We start from the raw sequence: 8,467 nt of genomic DNA, 5'->3' as shown, positions 1-8,467 counted from the left end.
CTTGCTATCTGGTCACCCTATAGGAAAAGCTGTGAGGGACCTCTGAATTTTGCTTTGAGTTTTGGGGTTCAAATGAAGCCTGAAACTAAAAATGACACCACGAATTCTGAGACTTGACCTCAAACCCACTAGCTTTGCATAGTCTCATCTTGTAAAATGACCCAGATGTTGTAGATCATCTAGGTGACATTTTTAGATTAAGGAAAAGCACAAGAATGAAAAACCAACGTAATGTCCCCCAGCAGAGAGCAGAGAAAGAGAAAGTGTGTGTGTCCTGGTCTAACAGGCTGCAGCAACTCAGAATAAAATGGCTCATCTCTGCACCCAGGGAGAGTTTTCAGGAATTTAAAGGTGCAGGACACAGCTGCGTTCAGTCCAGCCCTGTCTCAATTCCACATGACATCAAGTATTTCTCAGATTTAAAGTAGAGATGGGGACAAACTCCAGAGTTGAACATTCCTGAAATTTACCAGGGGAGGGGCAGATTTTGCAAACTGTTCCTTTCTTAGTAAAGGGACTGAACTAAATCACTGGATCCAAACCTACTGCAGGTCTAGCTAGGTAACTGAAAGTAGACGACCTTTTGTTTGCAACATGCTTGCCCCATGAAATGACCTGTGGTCTCCCTGCCTGCTGCCAGGGGTGCTCTGTCGCACAAGGATGCAGAGAGAGTCATGCTGTGTCTCTTGCTGTCCTGCAGACTTGACATTAGTTCTTTCTTGTAGCTTTCCTTTGTCTGAAACCAAAAGCTACCTTTGATTGAGAAAAGCAGGCTTTGCTCTCTGGCTGCGGGGGGGAAATTGTAACTAAGAGATCGGACCTCGAGAGCAGGATTGCAAACCCACAGGCAAAGCGTGAGCAAATCTCACAGCCCCACGTGAGACAGAGAGACACGTGGCATGCTGCTGCGGAAGTCAGACAAAAAAGGGCAGCTGCCTCCCAGCCGCCTCTGAAGCAGCAGGTTGGGAGACTCCTCTGCATTTAAAGGTGCAGCACACCAAGATCTTCCTTTTCCCGTGACACAGCTCTGCACCCACCCGCCCCCAAACACCTCCCTGCACACTTGGCGTTGGGCACGTGGCTCCAGCTTTCGTGCAAACTCCTTTGCCTGCCTCTGTGCAGTCTCCATAGGATGCTTGTCAATGCTGGAGGTGCCATTCCTGATTCCTTGCTGCATCAGGACCTTCTCCTCTTGCCTCCAGCTGTCTTCACTGGTTCCCGGTGCTTCGATGGACATTCAGCCTGGCCTCCTCGCCAGCCCCTGCTGACAGCCTCCTCTGCTGTCCTGACTGCCCCTTCGCCCTGCTGTTCTGATGCCAGGCAGGGCCCCTAGGAGTCCTCGCTGCTCACTAACCACGTACACCACTTATGCTGCATCATCTGAAGCGAGAGGTGTGGGCGGGGGGCGCTCTTTTTAGATGTCGGCTACACTGGTGTTAACTCATCCGGAGCTACATCATTCAAAAGCCACATTTCCCTCCATGCTGGAGTTACCCCACTGCTGATCCCTGGACAGGAAAGAAAGAAGGGCCGAGTCTCGAGAGAGCACCAAGCCCTCAGACGCTGCAGCCTGCCCCCCTCTCTCCCTGTCTGTGCTGTCCCTCGTGGAGGGGATCCGACATCCAGCCCTTTCCCCGCACAGTGCTAGTTAAAGCCTGGCAGGCAGGGGAGACTTGAGCCTGCATGGATTTGCCATAATCCCAATAGGGCTGCGGTGATTCCCCCGGCAGCTTTTGTGCTTGGCGGCACTTGTCTGCTAGGAGCGAGGAAGAGACTGTACCCCCTCCCAAAACTGTTTCACGCCAGCTGTCAGAGGGGAATGAGTTTCCAATCACTTCTGGGCCAGAGAGAGGAAGGGTCTGCGTGTCCCATTCCTAGGGCTGCTCTAATCCCGCCGAGCTGGGGCTCAGGAATAGCCAGTCACGTTCTTGTTTACCAGCTGTTTGGGAAGGTTCTCCCAGACAGGTGTCCATTCCCACAAGCATTCGCGGTTATGGCCTCTAATCGCACCAATATCTCCCCCTCCCTATCTTCCCAGGTGTCTGAACAGTACCCCCTGGGTGCTTCCATATTGTACCTAAATAACGATAATTTACTGTCTATTAATTGCCTTTATGTCATTCCTTCTTCTCCAGGTTATAGCTCCGGGAACAGAAACAAAACCATGTGGTTTAGATGACCAATCACATACCCTGAGAAATGGGTCAAGTCAACAGCTTCTGGACATCCAAGAGGCTCAGAGTAGCCCTTCCAAACTAGTCCGTGAATACTTATGGCTAAGGCTAAGATTATGTCATGGAATCCAGGACTTCCAGGGACTTCCGTGACGTTGGGGGCCCTGGCAGCTGACCAGCTGCTGCCAGCAGCAGGGGACCTGGCAGCAGCCCAACCTCCACGGGCGGTGGGGGACCCTCTTGGGGCTGCCCAGCAGCTGCATGTGGCGGGACCCCCGCAACTGACCAGACCCCACCACTAATGGCGACCCCTGAGCTGCCCAGCGGCTCCGCTGTCACGAGCTCCTAGCCAGCAGCGGCAGAGGGACCCCGGAGCTGCTCAGCGGCTGCGGGTAAGGGGCCCCCCGCAGCTCCGCGACCCGCAGGGTGGCAGGGGGACCTCTCCCAGCCACTGGGCAATGGGGTCCCTGCAGCTCCCAGCTGCTGCAGGGCCGGGGCAGGATGCTGGACCCTCCTCCCTCCCCAGTTTGTCGGGTATGTTTTTAATTAAACAGTCAGGGACAGGTCACCACTTCCGTGATTTTTCGTTTATTGCCCGTGACCTGTCCATGACTTTTACTAAAACACCGGGGACAAAATCGTAGCCTTACTTATGGCTACCAAACCCATTGGAAGGCAAATGTTCACACACAAGGCCTCAATTTGTCAGGTAATTAGTTCACGAGGAGTAATTTGACCGGCTCCTTCATTCTCATTCCCGGGGGGGATATGGTCCCCCTCATCCAGTTTAAAAGGCAGTGCCAAGTATTTGGGCTCTGGAGAGTTGAGAATTACAGGCTAGGAGCAGAACAGTTGCACTGTTTTTGTTTTTGTTTTAAAGCTGGTTTCAAAATCATTGTACGGTACATTCTGTGCCTTTCATGCCCAGAGCTCCGACAGCTCTAATCACCTAAAGTGGGACTCGCATTAGCCAGACTGAAGTGACAGAGCTGCTTTCCCGATGAATAACAGGGCTGTGTCACCAGCCCGGAAACAGGTTCTTTCTAGCGCAGGGCAGCCAAGTGTGTACGGCTCCCATAGAAGGGAAACGGGGGAGGAGAGGAGTGGATTGCTCCGAGAACTGGGAGTGGGAAGGAACATCAGAGATCTTCCTTCCTAGCTGGGCTGCCAGTTCAGATGCAGCCTAGGTCAGAAGTGACAGACAGTCCAAGCCCCCAGTGCGAAGTGTGTTGATGGTCACAGTCCAGCTCCTAGAGGACAGGCATTCAGATATGACCTCCCCCGCCCCCCACCCCACTCACACTGCGTTCGGCACTAGCCAGCAACCTTAGGAGAGATGTCAAGACCTGCAGTGTCATGGAACCTCCAATGCTCTCTGGCCCCGAGAGGAAGTCCCAACGGGTCAGACACAGGGCTGAAGTAAACGTCTTGGGGGTGCAGTGCAGGGAAGCTTGCACTTGTTTTCTGTGGCTAACTAAAGCCAAGCATGCCAGCTGGCTTTAGCCCACCGTGTCTGGGAAAGGGCTGGCTGCCATTTTATTTTCAGACATGCTGGGATCTAATTTGTCGGCGCAGTAGCCCCCACCCTAATAGCCACGTGCCATTGCTGATCATACATCACCGCTGATCTCCTTAGGGCCTGATCCGCATGGTGGGCTTTGGATCATGTCCAATGGCAAAGCACATGCTAAAGATGGACCATTATTTACGTGTTTCCAGGGGTGCTGGAACAATTTGTACAGTGGGGGTGCTGAGAGCCACAGAACCAACCGTAAACCCTGTATATAATGGAATCCACCTCAAGTTAGAGGGTCCAGCACCCCTGCTTCCAGCATCTACACGTTTCTCTTAGGAAAGCTCCTTGGGTGGCATATTTAGCCAATCCCAGGACTCTGCTCCAGCCCGTCAGAGAGGCGTCTCCTGATCGCTTATTTATGTATTACCCCGATTCATGAGCCTCGCTCGGTGACTCCCAGCTGTCAGGGAACGACTGGGCTGTCAGCACTGCACCTCTCGCACCGGAGCTGGGGTCCAGATGGGGCTGGCTTCACTAACTGTGCGAGTTCTGCTGAGGTCATTTCCGCCTTCTGTTTGCACGCTTTTTTATTGCGCCACTGGCCCAAGGGGGGTGGTTCGATGACAAAAACAGCTGGCAGGAATTCTCATCCAAGCTGGTGATGCTGTGAGTCTAGGACTCCTTGATTAATCCAGTCACGTGCCAGCTTACACACATACACACACACGGAGTTATGACTACAGACCATCTCACACAAGCACATCGGCCTGCCCACACATGAGCTCAGGCATCCTTTCCTAGCAGCTGCCTAGCATTTATACTACACCAATCTACGGGGTATCTGAGCTCCATAGTACCCCTATGCAATTACCCCACCCCCACGCTTACACAATAAGCCATACACAAGCAAGTAAGAGGGAGGAAAAGTCAAGCTCCTAGTAAAGATCTCATTTCATCTCGGTCTTTGCAATTCCTAGGAATTCTCAGAGGTCTTCATTTTCTATGGGGAGATCTTCCCTGGGTCAGACTCCCGATGCCACTGATGTTGCATCATAATCTATAACGTGGCTGGAAATGTAAATGGCTCTTCAATGACTCAGTAATTACACAACCAAGCAGCAGAAGCATTGATCTGCACAGCCGGGGGGGGGGGGGGGCGTTCTTCTGCGCTCAGGGTGCCAACCTGCGAAGCAGATGGGTCTGTGAGCGTTTCATTCTCACCAACCCCCTCTTGTTTAAAGGGGCCAGACAATGTGCTTGCAAATGAAGTTCTTGGGGTGAAACATGACACACTGGAACCCGATTCTCCTCTTGTTTACAGCAGATTTACACTGATGTAACGCCATTGATTTACTCCTGACTGACACTGGGGTAAATGAGAGGAATCAGGCCCCAAGATTGCACCTGGGAACACAAATTATTGATACTAGACCTATTCCTGAGCCTTGAGTGCTCTGTGCATGGAGCCCAGGTACGGAGGAGATTGGACTGTGGTAGCTTGGTGCTTTCCCAGGTTGGCTGCCATCTTTTGCTCTAGTTTAAAGCTTTCATTAAAACAAAAATTAATCTCTAGCTCCCGTGGTGCTATCTGCCCGAATCTGCAGAGGGCCTGAAACAACAGCTCAAAGCGGTATTATCTGCTTCCATTCACCTCAACTGGATGTTAACTCTGAACCCTAAATGATAACAGTATAACCATGACCACTTAAGTTTTTGGCAGCAGATTAAGGTATGCAAACAAAAAAACAAAAAAAAAAAGCAGACAATCATGTTATGAGGATCTGTGCAGTCTAATTCTGGCATGATGGGTGGGTGCAGCTTGAGAGATGGAGCTTGGGAGAGTACCACTTCTTTGGGGGGTGGGGGGGAACAACCAGCCTCAAGGATATAGATACAAGATGAATCTTAGGTTGGCGAAGTTTCTTGTCTTTATTTTGCTGGGGAGCAGGAAGAAGAGATGGGGCTGGGTTCTTTTGTTTCCTAAACTTCTCTGGGTTGTGGTCTCTGAACAGCAGGACTCTGTGTCCCCAAGTACAGTGTCTATGCCTATGATACCTTGGTTATATGCACAGTATACCAGGTGCAACCCTGGATCAAGCAGTCTAAAGCGCTGTCTGCACTGGGGGTTAAGGTCAGTAGAACTATTTTTCACACCCCTGAGCGACATAGTTATATTGAGGTCAGGGTGTAGTGTGGACCTGGCCTTAGGTAAGTCAAATCTAGAGGCCACCGCTACAGCCCTATCCTGTAGCAACCAGCCTATCTGCTAATATAGTACTGACGAGCCCTACTTAAGCAGCACTTCACCCCAGGAGCCAGACTTCCCTGGGGTTCCCCGTTCTTGATGGAGAGGCACTTAGTGCTTTGGGTCTGATGATAATAATTACCGTATAATGTCTCTAAACCAAAGCTCATTGTTGTAATGAATATCACTGTGTCTCTGATATTTACATGGCAGTGATTTGTAAACCTGTTAGAACTTCCTAAATAGATTGAAAAAAAAACCAGATTCACTTTCCGGACTCACGTTTGGCAGCCAACGATCTGAACAAGCTTTTGCTACTGTGAAAGGCAAGCACAAGTCCAGTACGCATGTTTGTTTGGGTTGAGGTGTTACTTCTGCTCCATTCATTTTCCAGGCTTTGCTGCCCCACTCTCCATACAAATGCAGCGGATACTGAGGTGAAAAATCACAGCCCTCAGCAGAAAGCCTTCACACCCGTTGGGTCAAGAATCAGTGTTTTAAATACTGATGTGTTTGCGCCATTTCAGTGCAGTCTTAAAGGGCTCTAAACGTGGACCTGCCCAGACTCCTCCGCTGAGGAGCACTGCGGAGGACGGCTGGCAGACCGAGAGACCCAGCGTTCAGGAATGCGAACAACAGAGCATGGCGTGACACCAAGGCTTGTAGGGTGCGGTGCTAGGGTGAGATGTATGGCAGGCCTCCAAGAGCAGCGAGGAGTCTTGGGGCACATTTAAAGTGAGATATAAAACTCAGGCCCTGATCATTAAAAGGCCCAGGTTAGGGGAATCTGAGTGTTAACCCCAGAGTCCTGAGAGTTCCACGGTGGTACTTCCATTCTGCCTCCCTTTGTCCCCCTGGTATGATTCATTTGCTGACAGCATTCTTCACTCGTCCTGCACTACTGTGGTGTGTGCTGTCACGCTCTAGCCCAGAGGTGGGCGCATTTCATTATAATTAAGGTGGGAATTCATGGCATTGTAATTCAGGAGACAGTGCTTTCTCAGAGGCTGGTCCACGACTGTGGCATGAAGGACTCCAGGCACTACGGACAACACAAACCTCCCCACCTCCCACTCCAAGTGCAAGGCACGTTTCTTTGGCCTGCCTGCTCTAACAGATACATAGCAACAGTACGTTAAAAAAACCCAAACCCTACCCAATCAAGACACTCCACTGCACGCACTTCTTCCCCTGGGGAGAGTTGCACAGTCAAGTTGCTTAATGCACTACTGGAAGGTGATCCGAGACTACAGCAATGGAAGAGTTCAGGTACTATCCCCCACCTCTGCTTCCATTGGATACAGGCAGAAGTAGCACCCCCCATCATAGGCCATCAGGGGGAACCAAACCTAAGCTCTTCAGCCTCTGCCACTGGAGCTAAAGGAGTAACTCCATTATCTAGCAGCGGTAGTAGGTTCTTAGCCTTTCCTGTGGACCAGCCACTAGAGGGGAACAAAGACCCACATTCTCCTAGTGGACAACGTGACTGCCTGCTGCACCTCTCATGCTCAGGGCTAGTGTCTGAATCCCATCCCCAGCAGCTGGCAGGATTACCCCTGTGCTGCACACGTGCGAGAGTTGTTTGTACTATAAAGACCAAAGGAAAAGGAAGCACGGGGGTTCGTGAGTGATGGCACCATCAGGCTGAAGTAGCGTTCTCCACCCACCGATTTCGGCTCAGATGCTACCGGCACATACAAGCCTCCCTGTCCCACACTGAGCCGAGTGCCTGCTGTCAGGTGAAAAATGGACTCCACTAGATCATTCTTGTCACTACAACAGACTAGGTTGTATTCGTTCTTGATGGACCCCTGCTGCCTGTGCTCCTCCCGAGCATGGATGGGACGTGAAATGCAGTGTCTGGAGCTCGGATGTGCGTGCAAACACTGTGGACCCGGCTCCCTGATGCCAGTGAATAGTTAGGGATTGCAGCCCAGGGACAGCTGTACACCTGCCCCTTTCTCCTGTTTCCAGACTGGTCCCCGGGCTGCATCGCCAGTCTGTGTCTCCCTTCGGCTGTTTAGTCAGGGTACGGATCTTCTTAATGAACAGTAACTGGAGTTCACTCTGGACTGGTACTCTAGACACCACAGAGACTTGTAAAGGCTGGAGACCACACGGCAAGCAAACAGCTCACACGGGGGAAGCCCTATTAGATACCTTATGGTTGGAGGGATCAGCCAGAGAAGAGGTTCCCCACCTTCTTTTGCTGAGCCCCCCTTCAGAGAATCATGTCCCATGTGTGCTCCCCTCTTTCTAAGAAATAGGGTGCCTGGAACCCCAGGGGCCAGGAACCCACGGGGGGTGGAGGGATACTCACCACGTGGCAGCTGGGGAACCTTCCACTCCCTGCTGCAGTTGGGTGGTCTCAGCTGCTGGGACACTGCTCCCTGCCCACCTTGCTCCCCCCTACCATGCAGGGGAAGTGAATGGGGCCACACTGAAAGGGCTGGGGTCAGGAGGGGAACCGTGAGTACTGCCTCCCCTGCTGGGCATGGCCCCCTCCCAACCCTTCAGCGGAGCCCCGACTGA

This window comes from Chelonia mydas, chromosome 18 (genome assembly GCF_015237465.2).
Source record: "Chelonia mydas isolate rCheMyd1 chromosome 18, rCheMyd1.pri.v2, whole genome shotgun sequence".
In the NCBI taxonomy this organism is placed as follows: Eukaryota; Metazoa; Chordata; order Testudines; family Cheloniidae; genus Chelonia; species Chelonia mydas.
The sequence above is the reverse complement of the archived record's forward strand: the minus strand, read 5'-3'. Positions refer to the sequence as shown.